Genomic DNA, 21,861 nt, shown 5'->3' with positions numbered 1-21,861 from the left:
CCACTAGTTAGGAGTCTTAATGATAGAAATGATCCACTGGGACCTTCATTAAACCTAAAATTGATCCACAGTTAGGAGTCTTGATGTTAAAACTGATCCATGAATGTGAGTCCTAATATTAGTGTTGATCCATTTGGGAGCCTTAATCTAGATGAATTTGATCCAGAACTTGGGAGTCTAAAGTAATCCTAAAATTGATCCATTGGGGAGGAGTCTTAGAATAGAAAATGGAGTTTGAATGTGGCCTAAATGACTTAAAGTGAATGAATAATGATGAAAAAATATGAATGGTGAATGGAAAATTAATATTGAAGGAAAATATGGAAATTGATATAAGAGAATGAACAGTGAATGGTTTGTAGTGAAAATGATGGAAAATTAAGACTAAATAAAAGAAAAGGTTCATTCCTGGATATAAATTGTGATGAATTAGAGGAAAATTATCGAAAAAAATGACAATGAATAAAAATGATAAAAGTAAGAATGAATCATAATTTCACTGACATATTAAATAAAAGTATGTAAACGAAAATCAGCAAAAATGGAAAAGGAGAAAACTATAGTGAATGAAAAAAGAAAAGAAAAATGTAAAAATGAATGTTTATAATGATACACTTAGTAAAATTACTTATACAGTAATTTTTTTTGTGTGGTTTTAATATAAACCTTTAATATAATTAACTTAAATTGATCCACACATATGGAGCTTTAGAGATGAAGTTAATCCACCTGTAGAAACTTAAAAATATGATTCCTGGATACAAGGCTGAAGAGGGAAGGAATTTATAGATAGTAATGTAGTAGTAGTAGTAGTAGTAGTAGTAGTAGTAGTAGTAGTAGTAGTAGTAGTAGTAGTAGTAGTAGTAGAAGTTGATGTTGTTGTTGTTGTTGTTGTTGTTGTTGTTATTGATGTTGTTGTTGTTGTTTAAACCTCAAGTAATATTATGAAAATGAGAATATGACTTGTAAATACTGAATATGTATGTAATTATAGTCTATGTGAAAGTGTGTGTGTGTGTGTGTGTGTGTGTGTGTGTGTGTGTTAAAAGTATATATATATCACATGCATACTCCAATCCCTCAGTGCATAATACACATATACAAGCACTATATGTATACATGTTCTGAGGAAGACATTCATACACACACCATCCATCACATTCATAAAAAAAAAGTAAATATCTATATGAACTAAATAATAATGATAAAAAAAAATTACAATGAATATTAATTGAGTGTAAAGACTGTTATGGTGTCTTGTATGGTGCTGGTGATGGCCGAATATGGTGTCAAGAGAATGGTGCCAACACAGTGATGGTGATGATGGTGCCATGGCGATGTACTGCTTTGTATAGTGCATGGCAGTGATGGTGTTTCAGCATAGTGACTTACTAGTATGGTGAGTATAGTGATAGAATGGTGATAGGGCCATTTATGGAGTCTTATAGTGATGGAGCCCTTCTATAGTGACCGGGTGATGGTGAGGTCTTACAGTGACTTCATGGTGACAGGCCTCCTTGATAGTGATGGCTTCTTAGTAACTGGTGATATGATGGTGGTAATCTTGGTATGGTGCATTGATGGTGACTGGGGGTCCTGGGATGGTGAGCTGGTGATGATACAGCTTCCTAATGGTGACTTCGTGGTGACTGCTTCCTGGTACAGTGTCTTGATGGTGAAGGGACCCCTGGTATGGTGTTCTGATGGTGATGGGACCGGGGCATGGTGTCCTGGTAGTGATGCAGGCGTTGTTGTGGTGAATTCATGGTGATGGAGGTCCTTTCTACTTGGGACTTGGTATGGTGACCTCGTATGTATGTATGTATGTATGGTGCCTTGGGTATGGTGACTTCTACAGTACTATGGTGTCCCAGTAATGATGACTATGGAGGTATGGTGACATCTCCTGTGCCTTGTTATGGTATCCTCCCAGTAATACCTTGGCATCACCATTAAATACAGCGACTATGGTGAGTATGGTGCCTTCCCTGCATCCTCCACAGTTACAGTGCCTTGCCTTGCCATGTACCGGGTGGTACATCAGTATGGTGCAGTGGTACAGCCCATAGTGACTGCGTATGGTGAAGTACGGTACAGTGGGAGTCAGTCACTGTCAGCTAAGGTGCCATATGCTGGTCTGGCACCGTGGCACTGTTGGGGAGGCTGGGCTGGCACTCTCACTGTATTGTAGGTATAGTGCAAGTAGGGTGTCACCATATTTCACTGTAGGATGGTGGCACAGTGCAGGGATGGTGAAGGAAGTGCCTGTGAAAGATAAAAGATACGTTCATGAGAGAGAGAAAGAAAGAAAGGAGGAAGGGGGGGAGGAGGAAAGAAAGAAAATGTGATAAGGTGGAAGGGAAGACTAAGAAATATGAGAAAAATGATATAATGAACTGGGAGACCGACCTTGAACCAGAGAGAGAGAGAGAGAGAGACACTTCAGCTTCCTTCCCAGACACTTGACTCCAAGATAACACTCGAGAGACAAGCAACACTTCAGATAACACAACGGTCACCACGCCACCCAGGAAACTGAAGTACTGAATTAACATTCTTGAATATATGGCGGCTGAATATGACCAATTCAAAAAAAAAAAAAAAAATGTAGTGACAATATTTAAAAAGACTTAACAGAAAAAAAAAAAAAACACACAAAGATGATTTATTATTTACTTAGTGTGAATTAACTCTTTTCCTCAATACGTGGATGATGAATAAGACCCACGAGAGAGAGAGAGAGAGAGAGAGAGAGAGAGAGAGAGAGAGAGAGAGAGAGAGAGAGAGAGAGAGAGAGAGAGAGAGAGGAAAAAAAAGAAAAAAAGTGACTATTTAAAAAGATCTGTCAAAAAGAATACAAAAATTATTTATTATTTAATTAGTTTTCATACGACTGTAATTCAAAAGCCACAAATCATGCCTATTCTATATATGTGTGGCAAACAATTGTAATGATGATTACGAAATGTTATCTTTTAGAGTTTAATTTGTTGGAACTTTGATATTGGTGCAGATATGAAAGAGGGTACGACTGTTTTATCTATTCATTTATTCATTTACATTATTACAACATCCAGAACCTTTTTTTTTTCATAACTATAAGATGGCACACTTAAAAAAAAAGAGAAAAAAAAAAGAAAAACCAAGCCTCATCTAAACTTAAACACTAAAAAAATAAATAAATAAACAAAAATCCAAAACAAACAACCCTAAACTAAAATAAAGTCGAAATCACCTTAAACTTTCAAAAAAACACAAATAAAACCCAAACTACAATTAACAGCAACAATTATTCACTGCAGTAACCAACACCACCGCCACACGCAATTCCCAGTCAGCACAGCCACGCCCCTCGACCAATAGGAGACAAGAGATAACAACCCTCGCGCTACTGATTGGCTCGCGGTGGGGTATCTAACACGCTATTGGGCGGCTGCGGGTGGCGGACGGTGGGCTTCACTCGTGATAAATGTTGTGGCAAGGTTGAAATTTGTCGTGTGTTTTGGTGAGGGGTGTGGGGAACTGGTCTCCTGCCCCTGCCCCTCCCTGGCCATACCTACTCCTGCCCTGCCTTCCCCTGTACCTTGTGTGGACGTGGGGATGTGAATTCAATATATATATGCAGGTAAGTTATGTGTTTGTGAGTTGGTGTTACGTAAATTGTTTTGCTTGAGTTGGTGTTATGTAAGATGAGATGGTGTGATGGTGGTTCTTTAGTGTGTGTGTGTGTGTGTGTGTGTTCTACCCATAAAAATTTCTGCCCTAATCAACGAAATTTTTTTTTTTTTTTAATCTATATAGTCTATTTCTTAAGCATTTCCTACTTGATATTCACTCTAATGTCTCTCTTATTTTCCTCTACAGATTCAAGACGTAACAGATGCTTAACTCAGTCCATCCTAAGACAACATGCTAGTGACGGACGGACCACCACACCGCACCATGAACACGGAGGAGGAAGATGAAGCCAGCAGTGAAACCCAACTAGAATGAAGATGACAATTAGTGCAACGAGTGTGTTAGAGCATCTTTCTCCGCTCCAGACACTCCCCACTGCACTTCCCACTCCCTATCCTGCTCTGCCTCGGTGCCAAAGTCAAGTCACCAACCATGTCCCTAGAATCCCATATCGCGCAATCCAATCCCTTCCTTTCGCTGGCTGTCGGATTTGAACAGCCAGCTTGCAGAATTTGATCCATGTACTTATGGAGTCTTACAAAATAACTCGAATATACTTTTCCTTTATACATTCACTTTTTTTTTTTTTGTAGTGAAATCGATGTCTTTGTTCTCGATTTCCGGGTCTGAAATGTTACGCTGTTGCTTGTTATAACTTGTAAATAAATACTGCAATGGTGTATTTTGTTGTATTATGGTAAATGTAAGATCCTCATGGTACATATATGGGCATGACATGGGAGGGTGAATGTAAAGCTAACAACTGATACTTGAAAGCAGAATAAAATGAAAATAAAGTAAATAAATGAGATAAAATAAGAAAAGAGGTCAAAATAAACTACAACTGAAAGATCCCTACCTTTGAAATTGGCACATGAAAGAACGTTTAGAAATAATAGGATAAAATATAAACTTGAGAGAGAGAGAGAGAGAGAGAGAGAGAGAGAGAGAGAGAGAGAGAGAGAGAGAGAGAGAGAGAGAGAGAGAGAGAATTCTAGAATGTGTGTGTGTGTGTGTGTGTGTGTGTGTGTGTGTGTGTGTGTGTGTGTGTGTGTGTGTGTGTGTGTGTGTGTGTGTGTGTGTGTGTGTGTGTGTGTGTGTGTGTGTGTGTGTGTGTGTACTACATAGTGTTAACAAGAGCAATATTGACAGAGGATATAATCAAATTAACTTAGACGTTAATTAATAAGAAACTCGCTTTGAACATTGACTGGTTGACTGACTGACTAACTGACTGACTGACTGACTGACTGACTGACTGACTGACTAACTGACTGACTGGCTCATTAATTATTCCTCCCCGTCGCCTAAAAATAATGAATATAAATAATGTTGAAAACAGGAAAAACAACTAAAACGTCACTGGAGAAATTAAATCACTGAGTTGAAATAAAAAAAAGATAAAAAAAAACACAATAAACTAGTAAAATAAAAGAAAACAATATACGTATTCTGAAACTTTCTTTCGTTCAGTTATTGCTTGATTTTTTTTTTATGCCTTCATTTGCATTTGTTATTTTTCATTTCTTTTTCATAATTATTCATTCTGCGTTTTTTCTTTGGATGTTCATTCTTGTTCACTGTCACTTTAATTCCACTTCGCTGCTTCACATCACACGCACAAAATTCAAATATACTATTATGACACTAGTGAACTAACACTATTAGGCATATTTTGTGGCTTGAATTATAGTCATATGCAATTACCATCATCATCACTACTATTACTGTTGTTGTTGGTGCTGCTGTTGTTACTATCACAAGAATAACTACAAAAGATAACTGCAAAAGATCCATAGACAATAGCAAAGGAAAAGATTCAGTAGTAGTAGTAGTAGTAGTAGTAGTAGTAGTAGTAGTAGTAGTAGTAGTATAACAGCGAGTAACAGTAGTACATAGTAACAGCAACAACAGCAACAACAACAACAGCGTCAGCACATATGAAATAATCGAACACACTTCACAAACAAGTAGTTTATCTTACCTGCACTTTGGCCAGTGATGTCATGCTGGCTGTCATTGGCTGAAGGAGGAGGAGGAGGAGAGGAGGAGGAGGAGGAGGAGGAGGGAGGCTTTCAGGTAAGGCTGCCTCCTTGCCTCTCGGTCACCTGTTGTCTCGCCTGACCAAACTGAATCTTATAAGGCGCCTCTTGATGTCGTGTGCAAGGATGGGTAGCGTGCCGTGTGCAGCTAGTGTCGTGCGCAGCAGCTGGCTTACTGATAAGGCCAGGTGGCATATTACAATGGGGGACTTTGATATTCTCTTAGGTGGTTCAGTTCTGGGTCTTGTCTCTTGGTTCTGTTTGGCCTCGGGGGAGAGTTTGGACTCCTGCTAAATCTTACGAGTACTCCTTTTCTTTTCTCCAGCTGGTCTATACGTCACGGGTGGCGTGTTGCAAGGGGAACTCTGGTATTTTCTTAGATGGTTCAGTAGGTAGAATGGTACAATGAATAGCTTGGTGTTTTGTTGGGTGATTGTAGGCTTGGTACGTATGTTCACAGAGCTTTCTTCATTTCTTTTTCTTTCTTTCTTTCCTTCAATGATGTTTTATGTAAGGTCGGTTCCGGCCAAGAGAACGAAAAGATCAGGGGATAAGAAGATAGTTTTTTGGGTGATTTTCGGCTTTCTTGCCAACTCTAATTCTTCGTAACCAAATTAACGTTTGTTTTTTTTTTTTTTTTCTCTCTCAACCGGATGAAATGTGTGTTTTGGTTCAATTATCCTCTATTACCTGGACTTGTTTCATTTAAGATTAAGTTATGTACTGAAGTTGGCTGACTCCCTCTACCTCTTCTCTCTCTCTCTCTCTCTCTCTCTCTCTCTCTCTGTGTGTGTGTGTGTGTGTGTGTGTGTGTGTGTGTGTGTTCCCTGACCTGAATACCTTACACGAAATGAAGTTAGGAAAGAAGCTTTGATCCGTCTATACGACAAATGATCTTAGCTCTATACTTTGTCATCTTTGTAGGTTTAGGCAAGTGATCATCTTAGGCAACATTCTTCTCTTCTCGTTGTTAAGTCTCTTCATTAAATTATCTTTTCCATTAAGTCTCTATGTGAGGTAATCTTTTTTCTTTCTCCGCATCAGATGATCTTCTTTTCCTTTCCCAGCATTATATAATCTTCGTCTTCTTAGTCATCTTATTCTTAGCTATATAAGTAAGTCATTTTCTTTTCACGTCTTTTTTTCTTTTGTCTTCACATCAAGTAATCTTCTCAGGTCATGTTATTTTTAGCTCCACACAACAGGTAGTCTCAGTCTCAGGTGTGTACATTACCTGATCATCTTACGTGATTTTGTTCTGCAGTCTGTACCAGGTTATCAAATTCTTATGTCACCTTTTGTTTTGTTCATCAGGTGGTCTTCCTCTTCCTGGCTAGTTTACTTCTCAGGTGTTACGAAATAGGGAGTGTCTAAGGTGACGGGACGTGATGGGCAATGTTGATACCTGAAACCTGAGCAATCTGAAATCTACGCAGGTGAATAAATGTGTTAATATTTGCCAATTGTATTTGTGTTTTAGGGTTGTGACTGCGCTGTTGCTTTTATGGTTAGGTGAAATCGTTACGTTTCCTTGTGACTGATTAACCTTACGTGTCACTGAACCGCCGCCGCCACCACCCCACCACTACCACCACCAGCACCGCCACCTCTTTCTCTCACACACGCACGTACACACACCGTTAAGAATTCTCCATTATTATATCGCTAATAATTGTGTGTAATTATGTTCATGGGTGGGTATAATTTAGTTTTTAAATCTAAATAACTCAAACAACAGCAGTACAAGAACAGTAGTAGTAGTAGTAGTAGTAGTTGGTGTTGTTGTTGTTGTTGTTGTTGTTGTTGTAATGAAAATAAGATGAGGAAAGGGACTGCCAGAGAGAGAGAGAGAGAGAGAGAGAGAGAGAGAGAGAGAGAGAGAGAGAGAGAGAGAATGGGGGAGGGGCAACCAGAACGGATTACAAAATTATTCAAAATGGACGAATCTGAAAATACACACAACATAATTTCTCCCGCGACCTTTGCCTCCGTGCTCTGCTCTTCCCTGTGGTGTGAACAACATCCTCGCTATTACTGCCGCTGTTTCTCTGGTTATTCTATATTTGCCTCGAATTTTGTTGTTTATTTACTTGTGGTTTTATTTATTCACTTCATCCATTCCCTCGGTTGTTATTTTATTTTGTTTATTAATTCATGTATTTGTTCCTGCCTGTTTGTGTTTGTTCTCTATTTATTTAGTTTATTTTTGTATTTTGTATTTTCTTTGTTTATTTAGTTGTTTTATTATTCCAGATTGTATTTATTGGCTTTGTTCGTTACTTTACTTGATATATATTCGTATCGTGTTTTAAATGTTTGTTTATTGATAGTTGTATTTATTGACTGTATTCATTAAATAATTCGTTGTAAATAGTTCGTTGTTTCTTTTTTTTAATTTTCATATTATTTTATCTATTCAATTATTCATTCCTTATTTCATCTACTGACTATTTTCAATCACGTATTTGTTTTATATTTCCATCTTATATTATCTTCTTTACTTATTCAACTGTATTTACTCATTCAAGTTACTCAAGTAATGCTTCAAAACCTGCATCAACACATTGTAACAGTTGAAAAGACGCATAAACAGTCGAATTATATTAAAGAACTGCGCTAACACATTATATTACAGTTAAAAAGACGCTTAAACATTCAAATTATACAATAAAAAAAAACATTCATTATATAACAGTTGAAAAGACGCATAAACAGTCGAATTATACTAAAGAACTGCGCCAACACATTATATTGCAGTTAAAGAGGCGCTTAAATATTCAAATTATATATATATAAAAAAAAAAAAAACATTCATTATATAAGAGTAGAAAAGTATAAACACTCAAATTACACAAAAAATCTCCAACAAAAGAGGCAAAACACTCAATTTATACCAGAAATATACACCACAACACTTTATTATGCTTGAAAATACTTAAAAATCTGCGCCAAAACATTACATTACAATTAGCAAGACGCTTACACACCCAAATTATACAAAACCCCTACACCAACAGATTATATAACAACTGAAAAAATATAAACACTAAAAAAAAAAAAAAAAAAACCTCTCCACTAAAAAAAGACGCAAAAAACCACACACACACACAAGCTCCACTTTATTCAACCTCAGAAGACATCAAAAAAGGTACAATCCATTATGTTATTCAGTCTGCACATCTCACCACTCAGATAATTGTTGCTGAGGGGGAAGTTAACGTGCTGTCGACCACATGGGGACAAATCCTCTTCACCTGGTATCTCCTGCTGATAAGAAGCTGAGACTGCTCGTGTGTCTGTGTGTCTGTGTGTACTCAATGCAGCCGTCCTGTTGCTCTTTGTTTGTTCTTGTTGGTTTTGTTGGTGTTTGTTGTAATGGTTATGGTGGTGGTGGTGGTGGTGATGGTGGTGGTTGTAGTGGTAGTAGTTGTAGCTATTGTTGTTCTTCTCCTCTTTGTTATTGTAATGAAGGTATTATTATTATTATTATTATTATTATTATTATTATTATTATTATTATTATTATTATTATTATTATTAGTAGTAGTAGTAGTAGTAGTAGTAATAATAGTTGTTGTTGTTGCTGCTGTTGTTGTTGTTGTTGCTGTTGTTGTTGTTGTTGCTGTTGTTCTTGTAGTAGTAGTAGTAGTAGTAGTAGTAGTAGTAGTAGTAGTAGTAGTAGTAGTAGTAGTAGTAGTCGCAGTCGTAGTAGCAGCAGCAGCAGTAGTAGTAGTAGTAAAACAAGTACAATTTCTCTTTCTTTCATGCTGTAGTTGCGTAGTTTTTGTCTAATAATTGATGTAGTGTGGTTTAACGCAGTGAATTAAATAATCTAATTAGTCCATAAAGTTCTGTTGCTATTTCAAATCCATGAATAACCTGTAATTTTTGTCTCTATTTTCCTCCTCCTCCTCCTCCTCCTCCTCCTCCTCCTCCTCCTCCTCCTCCTCCTCCTCTTCATCATCGTCGTTATAATCACCACTATCATCACTAACATGCCTCGTCCTCATGCAGTGTTTGATCTTACGATATTTGTGTTTAGTGAAGTATTGTTGCAGGGAGAACACGTCGTTTTCTTCTTCATTCACGGTTTTGCTTCACTTTTTTTTTTTTTGGTCTATTATTATGAGTTTTATAGAGAGTGCTGAATTGAACCTCCCTTTTTTTCTTTTTTTTTTTTAAGTCCACAGTTTTGTTTCAGCTTTTTTTTTTCACTATTATTACGACTTTTTATAGGAAATGCTGAATTGAATGCTGAAGACAGAATAAAGAAATGAGGGTAAAATGAATCTCTCTCTCTCTCTCTCTCTCTCTCTCTCTCTCTCATGATACAAGGACGACAGAAAGAGGAGTGCAAGGCTACGATAACAACACAGAGAGAGAAAGAGTAAGACATTATTGGCGATTATCCGTTAAATAATGAAAAAAATATTTATATTGAAAATGTAAAAAGAACAATATATAAATTCTGGAGGATAAGGGAAAAGAAAAGAAGAGAAGGAATAAAACAGAAGACCCAGACCAACACACACACACACACACACACACACACACACACACACACACACACACACACACGTAGATACGACCACTTAAGTAAAATCAATTAATAATTCTAAACTATCAAAGAAAAACAATATAACCCATTTTTTTTTTTTTTACATTCCTTCTCTATTACAAGATTAAGATTATTCTCATTCATTTCCTTCCTATATGCAATCTTATTTACTTTGATCTACTAATCTATTTTTTTTATTTATTTATCACTATTTGTTTCATTTTACTTTTCACAAGGCTAGGTGGCGCTGTGGTACGGTGCTCGCCCAAAGATTAAGCGGTTACAGGGTCGATCCCCGCAATGTCTTAGGGAGAGAGAGTAGTTAGCAGTCTCTCATAACTCTGGGAGGTGCAGTAAGACGGAGATTTTGTCTGGCTGGGATCTGATGGCGCGGAGCAAGAACTGGAATAGGTGGGGAGGTAATTGGTAGGGAGAAGAGACGGCAGGAAAGAAAACGGGTGAGTATGGAGAAGACATCAAGCAGGGAGGTCGGGGGTAGGGAGAAGAGAGGAGGTAGGGAGGAGTAGAGAGGTGGTAGGGGGGAGAAGGGAGGAGGTAAGACTTCGTTACGGCATATCAACTCATTTCCGGTTAAAATATAAGGAGCTTTTGCAGTTATGAGAAAAATGTAGCTTGGTCTCTTGCCGCGCTATCTTTAAACTTCGCAGCCATTCTTCAGATCATAAACTTTTGTAATTACTCTTCGAAATTCCTCGTTCTACCGCCAAAGAATCTTGAAACTTTACGATTATCTTTCCAATGACAATTTGTTCTAATGTCCAATCTTAAGGCAAATAACATAAAGAGAAAACAAAAAGAAAATGAGGAGGAAAAGGAAATGAAAAAAGAAAGGAAAAGAAAAATGAAAGCAGAAAAGAAAAAGAAAAGAAAAGAAGAATAAATATAAAAAGCAAAAAAGAACAACAACAACAAGACCTCACTTTAAGAACAATGAAATCCCCATTATTTAAAAACTAACTTGCAAAGAGTGGCGCATCTTGACTCCTTTACCTTACCACACTCTTCCGTCCGCGTCTCAAACACCCCAGCACTGCACAGCCCTTCCTTCCTTCCTTCAGATCAAACCTTACTTCTTATTGCGTCGTATTATCTGCATCGTATTTTCTCTTCCTGTATCTCCTCTGTGGCTTAAGCTTGGTAGTATTTTCACTGATTCATTCCTTTCATTCGTTAATTCTGCTTGTTTGTGTGTGTGTGTGTGTGTGTGTGTTTTTTTATCTTATTTTTTTATTTATTTATTTTTTTCCTTTGTATGACTTGAAATGTTTCTAAAGACGAGTATCGGATCTCACTCTCAGGATTTCCAGTTTGTCTGTCTTTTCCTTTTTCTTTTCTTTTTCTTTGTTCATTGTTCCTTTGATTAACATTTTTGCTAACAGATAGAGTTTTTGTTTTCATCCATCTCTGTGCTCTAGGTCAGATTTCTTGACACGTATAACATAAATGAATGAATGAATGAGTGAATGAATGAATGAGGTTTTTAAGTTTCTCGCCGGTAACATGCCAAAACATGTGTACGGCAGTGTAAGGGTTAAACTGATAAACTAAATAATAAAATAAGTGAAATGAATAAAAAATACGGTAACAAAACTAAATGAATAAATAAAATAGGACAAAATAACAAATACAATACAATAACAAACACTAAACAAATTAACCTCCTAACTAAACAATCAAACAAACAAGTAAAGTTCAAAATAAAACACGATAATAAGACTAACCTAACTTAATAAATCAAAACAAAAAAGAACCAAACGTCCAACCATCACGTCTAATCCTTCTTTCCTCTACCTTGGCTTCCTCTGGGCACATTTTTTTTCTGCTCAGCGTCGCATCATCAATATATTTCCAGGAAGCAATGAAAGGCAAGTGGACCAGTATTCACAAACACTCTTTCCTCACGCCACGACTATTCTCCAAGGCCACGAAAGATGATCAGGTTCTCAAGTGTTTCTCCCGTTCATAGTATAGAAATCATGTAAATCTGTCACTGGAATCGTAAAAATATTCTTAAAAACGTTTTGCTCTCTCACCACGACCATCTTCCACGCCTACACATGATTAGCCAGTTCTCCAAAATGTTTCTCTTGTTAATACTGTAGAAATCTTGTAAATGTGTCACTAGAACCGTAAAAACGTCATTAAGAAAATCATTAAAAAACGCTCTACTCTCTCAATACAACTATTTTTTAATCCCACACACATGATTAGCCAGTCCTCCAAAATGTTTCTCCTGTTAGTAATGTAGAAATCTTGTAAATCTGTCACTAGAACCGTAAAAACATCATTAGAAACGCTTCCCTCTTTTATTACGATTATTTTCCAAGTTTACAGAGATGGTCAGCCGGGTTCTCAAGAGTGTTTCTCCTGTCAGTAATGCAAAACCCGTGTTAATATGTCACCAGAACCGTATAAACAACTCTAAAAACCCGTGTTACTTCAAGTAGAGCCTCTGAAGGTATTGGGGGTGTGAGCAGAAGTTTCAGAATACGATTCCTGGTCTCCCGTCACTGCTACACGCCTCAAATTGACCAACAAGCACAGGAGAGTATATGGAAAGCTACAAGAAGCCAGCAGACCTACAAGTGGCAGTCCCTGTATAAGGCATCTGTATCTCTGCCCATCTATCACCTCCATCCATATATTTAGCCATCTATAAACTGTAGTAGAGGAATTTAAAGGGATTTCAAGGATGTTTTCGTGATTCTAGTGGTAATTTAAAAGGATGTAGTGGAAGTTTGGGGGTTTTCAAGGATGTTTTCGTGATTCTAGAGATAATTTAACTGGCTATAGTGTAAGTCAAGGGGTTTTCAGGGTTCTAGTGACACAGCAACTGATTCTACACCGTCAATAGGAGACACACACACGAGAGCCTGGCCAGTCGTCTGTGTTATCCACGTCTCGGGGACACACACACCTGTCTTCATCTTTCAGGCTGATTGTTGTTGTTGTTGTTGTTGTTGTTGTTATTATAATGATAATGACAATAATGATGATGATGATGATGATGATGATGATGATGATGATAATGATGATGATGATGACAGCAACAACAACAACAACAACAACAACAACAACAACAACAACAACAACAATAATAGCAAATTCTTCTTCTTACAATTATTATTATTATTATTATTATTGTTTTTATTATTATTATTATTATTAGTAGTAGTAGTATTATTACTATTATTATTATCATCATCATCATCATTTCTATCATCATTATTACTTTATTATCGTTATATATAATTATATTTTCAAGACATAACAATGATATGATAGCATAACATAAATAAAAAATCTCTCTCTCTCTCTCTCTCTCTCTCTCTCTCTCTCTCTCTCTCTCTCTCTCTCTAAGAAAACGAATAATCTCATTGGCTGACACGGGAAAGCGGGATGAGCGATGATTGGTGCACGCTGACGGAGGCCTCTCTCTCTGATTGGCTGACGGTTCGGGTGGCGCCTTACCTTGTTAGTGCGTGAGTTTGTGGGTGAGTGGCGGGAAGGTGGCCGGGGTTGTTAAGTGTTTGGTGGTGGCAGTGTGGTGGTTGTGGTGGTGCTGTGTGTGTGTGTGTGTGTGTGTGTGTGTGTGTGTGTGTGTGTGTGTGTGTAATTACATGTTTTCCTTGATTATTTGTTCTTTTTTCTTGTCTTGTTTGTTTATTATAGTCTGTCTGGCTGTGCGTTCGTCTGTGTGTTAATTATATATGGTGTTCATGTTACCTCTCTCTCTCTCTCTCTCTCTCTCTCTCTCTCTCTCTCTCTCTCTCTCTCTCTCTCTCTCTCTCTCTCAAATACAATGTGAACTTAAAAAGCGTTGATAAGAAACTTTCAACTCAAAATTAACACAAAAATCAATCTTTCCCGAGTGGTTCCGTGGTGAAGTGGTGACTCGCGGTTTGAAAGTTCCGCGTTCGAGAGCCTGGCTCCTGGAAGCTTGTGGGTGGAAGAGGCAGCGCTCGTAACGCCATCTTGCGCCACGTGATCTCAGTGTTGCGGTACCTTCAGTTAATGACGCAGTTTTTTTTCCACGTATTAAAACAGTGAGTCGAGGTTTCAAGTAAAAAAAAAAAAAAAAAAAAGAAAAAAAAACATGAAAATGAGAAAAGAAAGAATGAAAGAAAAAAAATTAAAGAACGAAAATTATATGAAAAGAATCAATTGATAAGTGTCCACTCGTCAATTCAATATAAAATTAATGTTGCAAAGTTTACGCTCGTGGGAAAAGTACATTTAAAAGGTTGTGACATAAGAAAAAGGAATCTGAACTTAACCTCACTCAGTTTCCACGTGCAAAAAGAGTATTCGCAAATTTTAATCAACACGGCTTCTACACAAAACAAAGGAGGTTTACACATTAAAAAGAATACGAAATCTACTCTCGTCAAAATAATAAAAGATCTCCACTTAAAAAAGGTAAACAAAATAAAGCATAATAAAATAAATGAATGAATAATTTAAAACAGAACAAAAAAAAATTAGCAGAACAACAGCAATCTTACAAACTTGACCCTTGTTATGACACCTCAAGGCATCAACGTGAAGAAAAAGAAAAAAAAAAAAGAAAAAGAAAAGAAAAAAAAAGAAAAAAAGAAAAGAAAAGTGAGCTAAATCATAAAGTCTCCGCTCGTCAAAACAGTATTTAGAGATTTCCAGAGAGAGAGAGAGAGAGAGAGAGAGAGAGAGAGAGAGAGAGAGAGAGAGAGAGAGAGAGAGAGAGAGAGAGAGAGAGAGAGAGAGAGAGAGAAACAGCAACACCAACATATAACTAACCCAACCTATCCTAAACAAACAATAACTTTCACACTGACGCAAACCAAGACACAAACCAGACTGGACACAAATGCTGCGAGTCAAGGGATTTAAGAAGTTTGGGTCCGCGGCTGAGTCCCTGAGTGTACCGTTCCCAAAAAGGTACCGGCCACCCTTCCTTGTCACTCCTTGCCACTCCTCCCTCGAGACGCGGTACACACACACACACACACTCACACACACACACACACACACATACACTTTCTCGCATGGGCACTTATAACTTTTTCAGATATTTATTTCTCGTTCTACAGTCCCTTTAGTAGCTTTGTAGCCAGAGAGAAAGAGAAAAGTGCATCATTCTCTCTCTCTCTCTCTCTCTCTCTCTCTCTCTCTCTCTCTCTCTCTCTCTCTCTCTCTCTCTCTCTCTCTCTCTTCAAAGCATTTTTTTTTCATTATCATCTACTACTACTTTTCAAAACCGTTATTTCATATATAACAGTCTCTTTAAGTAGTCTTCTAGCTTAAAAAGAGAGAAGTAACCTGTTTAATTTTTCTTTGCATTACTACAAATTTTTTTTCTCTAACGGTCATCAACTACAACGTTTTACAGCTTCATTTGTTTGATTTCCTTTGTTTTTTTATATAACATTCCATAAAATAGTTCCTTCGCATCATTTTCGTTGATGGTAGTGCAGTATCGGGTTAGTGAAGTTCCCCTTCGTTTCCCGTTTTCTCTCAGATAAAGAGTTGCTAAACCCATCTTCAGTTATCAAGTGTCGCTTTTAATGAGTTACCCTTCTTTCTCCTTAAACGCAGATATTTGAGTTTCCCCTTCCACGTACAATGTTGCAATTTTATCGTGCTGATTTTTTATGATCTTTTTTTCTAATGAATTTGTTTTGATTTTTCACTTAAATTTGCGTTTTCCCTCACTGACAGAACACTGCTAAGCCCATTTTCTTGCAGGTCACCAGTTATACATTTGAATGAGCTTTCCTTTATTTTCCATTTTCTTTTATTCTATTTTTATTTTTTCTTCAGAGACTTTTGAATTTTTCCTCTCAAGCAAAACGATTCTAAACACACTTTCCTCAGTTATCAAATCTCTGTTTTAATGACTTTCCTTCCTTTCCATTCATTTTTCTCTGTTTACCTCCTTCAGTGCCACAGACACTTTCCAAGCTTAACAAAATCATCTAATTAATTAAGAAAAGGGTAAACGGAGGCATAAAGCTAATTAATGAGTAGCTAGAGGTGATTTTTAATGCCTTCAATACAACAAAATCATCTTAAACTTAAAGCACTTTTGTGTTGGTACCCGGAGTGGAAATGAGATACTGTCGTGGTACTCAAAGGGTTAATTAAGCGTTGCCAATCAGTACAAGTGTGCCGTGAGGAAAGTCACACACACACATACACGAAATATCAAGTCATTTTAATTCTTGGTCAGAAATATTCAGTAGCCAAATGATTTTAAATGCCATGACTTTAAAATACAGGAGTTGTTGTTGTTAATTTCTTTCTGTCCAAGCAAACTTTTCTTTTATTGTGCTGTGGATGTCATTCTAGGTCGGAAATATTCAGTAGCCAAATGATTTTAAATGCCATGACTTTAAAATACAGGAGAAGTTGTTAAATTCTTTCTGTCCAAGCAAACTTTTCTTTTACTGTGCTGTGGATGTTAAGACGATCACAGCATGGGATGAAATGTGCTGTAATGTGAAGTGTTTGTAATGTGGAATGAGAATGCAAAGGATAAAGGTGTGCTATAATGTGGAGTCAGATTGTCCACACCAATAAAAGGGGTAAAGTCTTCTCTAATGTGTAGTCTTTATAATGTGGAGTCAGATAAATAAATAAAAGGAATAAAATGCACTATAATGTGGACTCTGAAATGTGGAGTTAACAAAGGCCAGTTCCAGTCACTCTTTTTCGTTTACTAGCTAACCAACAAAAGGACTTCAATCGTGATCAAGTCCATGAACCAACTGGCCGCTGCTTCTTGTTTGGGAGCGTGCGAAAACTGGAACTTGTAAGGCAAAAGGGCCAATTCCAGTCTTTTCGTAAGCTATCCAACCAAACGCTTCCCATGCTGGTGAGCTCCCGAAAAAAAAATAAGTGTGTTTCGTTTGGTTGGCTTACGAGGAGACTGTGGAATGTGCAGTGTTCAGTAATGGAGTTTTTGCACTTACCTGTTCCACCGATGAGAGAGAGAGAGAGAGATAGAGAGAGAGAGAGAGAGGGGGCTGCCACACTGGAAAGATAGAGAAATGCCTTAGTTTATTTTGTTGTGTGTGAGTGGTGGCGGTGGTGGTGTTGGTGGTGGTTAATGTAATGGTAGTACTGGTGATAATGGTGGTGTGAGCAGTTGTTGTAATTGTAGTAGTTTAAGTCATTGAGTGAGTCAGTCTGTCAGGTCACTCAGTTATTCAAATCAGTTGTTCAACCAATCAAACCACTCAATTTTAAAGTCAATTAACAAAACAGTAGTAGGAGTAGAAATAGTAGTAGTAGTAGTAGTAGTAGTAGTAGTAGTAGTAGTAGTAACAGCATTAACAACAAACAAACCACCTTTAATCACAACACAACATAATACCACCACCACCACCACCACCACCACCACCAACAACAACAACAACAACAACAACACACTCATAACAATCTATCGTTAGCTACACACTTGCATCCTTTAACCTGAAAAATACAGCCTCATTACCTCGCCCAAATGACTCTAATCATTATAATTCTTCCCACCAGATGGCGTCATTAAAAGTCACAAGAGCTGCTGCTAAGTATTTCATTATATTTCATTACTATTTTCGTTTTTCCTTCGTTTCATTTCATTACGCTCACTTGTAATTTCTCCTGACTCGTTTCGCAATCTATCGTTCACTCGTTCCATGCTTGCTACCTTTTCGTCTTTTTTTTTTTTCCCTCTCTACTTTTTTTTTTTTTTTTCTTAGTTTCGTGTCGTATTAAAATTCGTCGATGAGTTTATTTCATTTATTTTTTTTTATGATTTTTTAAAGAGCGCTGGTGACGAAGGAAGGGTGGAAAGTTGGTCTTTTTATATATATAGTATTAGTAGTATGCTATTACCTCTATTGTTATTTTTCTAAAGATATTGATTGATGGGAAGGAAGGGAGGAAAGAAGGAGAGAAGGGAGTTTTTTTTCTCATAGTATTAATAGTATTTTATTATTATTTTTAAAGGACACTGAGGAGAAGGAAGGAAATAAGCAAGAAAGGAAAAAACTGGAGTAATTAAGTAATAGTAGTAATAGAAGTAGTAGTAGTAGTAGTAGTAGTAGTAGTAGTAGTAGTAGTAGTAGTAGTAGTAGTAGTATAACGAATTACACACTGAATAATACCCTAAGCAATAACCTAATGTAACTAAAATAATCCACGTATTTTTTGCCCATGTCTAACGTGAAACCCTTTTAAAAACCACTCCTGCCACATTTCCACGTCTCTGAATCCTGACTCTCTTCTCCTGCTCACCAAGACACGTCACAAAAATACCAATAAAATCTGTAACGAAACTAAACAAACAGACTGAAGCGCCTTTTTTTCTACAAACCATTCAGTCTTTTCCGTGCAGCGCTCCCTCCAGGTATAACGATGTGTCCCCGAGAAATATTAATACAACAGAAAACGTGGACTCGTCTTGTATTTCCTTGCTCCAGAGAACGCTGCGGGGAGAGAAGACAGAGGGAGAATGTGTGTGTGTGTGTGTGTGTGTGTGTGTGTGTGTGTGTGTGTGTTTTTTGCTTTCTACCTAACTCTCAAACCTCACCCCTTTCCTTCCTTTCCCTTCCCATTCCTTCTTTTTTTTTTTTCATTACATCACATTCCTTTCTGTCCTTTTTGACCTTCCTTCTCTCCCATTTCCTTCTCTTCTCTCCTCTTTCCTTCATTTTCCTCCATTTCCTTGTCTTTTCCTCTCTTCCCTTCCTTTTCCATCTCTACACTTTCATTCTCTCCCTTTCCCTTTCCTTCTCTTCTATTTTGGTCTCTTCCCTTCTCTCCCTCTTCCCTTTCCTTCCTTTTCCTTCTCATTACCTTCCCTTCCCCTCTTTACTTTTCCTCCTCATCCCTTCCCTTTCCTCTCCTTTCTCCTCCCTCACTTGCCCCGCCTGATTGATTATGTCCTACCTCACTAACTAAACGTGATTAATTTACGTGGCTAACTTCGATAAAACTTAACTTGTCAATACGTCAAGAGGGAGGAGACATGACAAGGACTGCAAGACGGATTGTAAGACAGAAGAGAAGGTGAGGACGATGTTAAAGGAAGATAAGGTGGAAATATGGGAGGAAAATAAAAATGAAGGTTAAGGTTTGAAGAGGTGACGCAAAAAATAAATGGCGTAACAAAAGATGAATGAGATAAGTGATAGGATAGAAGAGAAAGGTGAAGATGAAAGAAAAAAGACAGAAAAGTGAAAATAAGGGCCAAAATGAAAAAAAAAACGAAGGTAGTTATCAATATGCAGCCAAAGTATAAACGATATAACAAGAATTGGTGAACGAAAGATGAGTAATAAGAATAAAGGATAATAAAACAATAATACGGAAAAAAATAAATGAAAACTAAATAAACAAATAAATAAAACCCCCAAAAAAGTGAAACAAGTAGAAAAAAAAGGAATAAAACAATAAACAAACTAAAGACAAACAAATGAAGGAAGAAACAGAAGAGAAGAGAGGAAAGAGAGGAAGGAACAGGTGAGAGGGGCAGTGAGAGGGGAGGTGAGAGGGGACATAGCATCAGTATTCTCCCACGGCACGCCAAACTCTCCACCAACGGGATGTGACTCAACAAATCCTGCGCCAGATTAAGGAAGAGTTTGAAGGAGTGTGTGTGTGTGTGTGTGTGTGTTGGGCGTCTTGTGAGCTAATGATTGTGTGATGTAGGAGGAGGAGGAGGAGGAGGAGGAGGAGGAGGAGGACGATAGGTACGAAAGGGAAGAAGTCTGGTGCAGTTAGTTAACAATGAGGAAAAATGAGAGGAGGAGGAGGAGGAGGAGGAGGAGGATAACAACGAAAAGTAAGACATTTGATGCAGTTAGTTAAGAATGAGGAACAATGAGAGGAGGAGGAGGAGGAGGAGGAGAGGAAAAAGAGATGTCAGTAAGAATGAAAAGTGTAGTTGGAGAGAGAGAGAGAGAGAGAGAGAGAGAGAGAGAGAGAGAGAGAGAGAGAGAGAGAGAGAGAGAGAGAGAGAGAGAGAGAGAGAGAGAGAGAGAGAGAGAGCATAAGGGAAAAAGGGGATATGATAAAAAGAGAGAGAGAAAAAAAAAGAACAGTATGAAAAATGAAGATGAGGAAAAAAGTAAAAAAAAAAAAAGAGGGAAAGGAAAAAAGTAGAAATAAATAAGAATAACGAGAAAAGTTAAGAGGGGAAACTAAGAGGAAGAGGAAAGAGAGGTGCAAATGGGTTAGTGATGGCGTTTTGAAGGGTAACTGCGGCTTTTGGTTAATAAATCTCTTGCTGCTAAACCTTTCACTGCTATGTCCATGTTTTGTTTACACTCTTGCATGGACAGAAAAAAAACAAACAAACAAACAAACAAAATAAATTAAAAGAGAACATTTATTATTTATTTATTTATGTATTTATTTATTTTTGTGTGTGTGTGTGTGTTTTATCTCTCTTCAACATACAAAATTATTTAGGAGACTGCCATGCAAGAATTACCGTCTGAAATGTAAGTAATTGTAGGGGAAAATTGCTTGTATGGGTACGTGTATGTGTGTGTGTGTGTGTGTGTGTGTGTGTGTGTGTGTGTGTGTGTGTGTGTGTGTGTGTGTGTGTGTGTGTGTGTGTGTGTGTTCCAGACCATAAAACTATTTAAGAGACAAGCTGCAAAAATTTGTCTGAAATATTTAAGCATTTAAGCCAAAAAAAAAAAAAAAAAAAAAAGCTAACATGAACACACACACACACACAAAGAATAAAGGATAATTTTTATATTTTTCCAGCCTGCAGAACAATTTAAGAGACTGTAGTGCAAAAAAAAAAAAAGTGTCTGAAATGTTAATTAAGGTAGAAAACAGCTTGCATGGATACAGAAAATGAACAAAATAAAGGTTAGCATGAATGAATATAGAAAAAAACAAGTTAGGATAAAGATTAGTATGTGGAGTCGTTTTCCTTTCTTTCTTAAGGTATAAAATCATTCAACAGACCACAGTACAAGGTGAAGTCTCTTAATTACAAGTGATTATCGGGAAAACAAAAACCTGTCAGTAAACATGAAAGTAACAAAAGGAAACTGTAACAGGCCAAAACAGCTGAACACTTCAAAACTGCCATCTGTCACCATCCTTAAACTGAGGACGTAAGAATATAATAAAACAATGGAAGCTGCAAGAACCCAGCAGACTTACACTTGGCTTACTTGACTTACACTTACACTTACACTTACACCTCTATAAGACATGCCCACTTATTTCCACCAATCCACCAATCCATTAAACGATCCCTTGAACCTGAAATATTTGTACAACTACCACTAACAACAGAGGGACAACACAAGAAGATAAACAGATAGAAGTCATCAGCTTCTGTATAAAACATAACTATTTCATTCCACGTATCAACCCTTCCATGAATTTATCCTTCTCTTGAAACCTTATAATATTCATGCACTTGTTACTAAAAAATTAACGTAAATCAGGCCTACACGTGGCGGTTCCTTAACAAAACCAACATACGTACCTACCCACTCATCTCCATCTGTAATCCAGCCTCCTCTTGAAACAATGTAATATTTATGCACTTGCTTTTAATAACTCACC

The 21,861-nt window shown here is 37.3% G+C and overlaps 2 long non-coding RNA genes across 2 annotated transcripts; one reads left to right on the top strand and one right to left on the bottom strand.

Annotated features, from left to right (window-relative positions):
- Positions 1 to 586: 586 nt before the first annotated feature.
- On the bottom strand, positions 587 to 6,367 carry LOC135094361 (uncharacterized). The gene is made up of 2 exons (XR_010263770.1): positions 5,663 to 6,367; positions 587 to 2,265 (listed from the first exon to the last, which is right to left on the bottom strand). It is a non-coding gene; the product is annotated as an uncharacterized LOC135094361 (long non-coding RNA).
- Positions 2,833 to 4,360, top strand: LOC135094360 (uncharacterized). Its single transcript, XR_010263769.1, has 2 exons — positions 2,833 to 3,625; positions 3,865 to 4,360. It is a non-coding gene; the product is annotated as an uncharacterized LOC135094360 (long non-coding RNA).
- Positions 6,368 to 21,861: the final 15,494 nt, after the last annotated feature.

The sequence above is a fragment of the Scylla paramamosain genome, chromosome 45 (assembly GCF_035594125.1).
Source record: "Scylla paramamosain isolate STU-SP2022 chromosome 45, ASM3559412v1, whole genome shotgun sequence".
NCBI classification, from domain to species: Eukaryota; Metazoa; Arthropoda; class Malacostraca; order Decapoda; family Portunidae; genus Scylla; species Scylla paramamosain.
The sequence above is the reverse complement of the archived record's forward strand: the minus strand, read 5'-3'. Positions and strand labels throughout refer to the sequence as shown.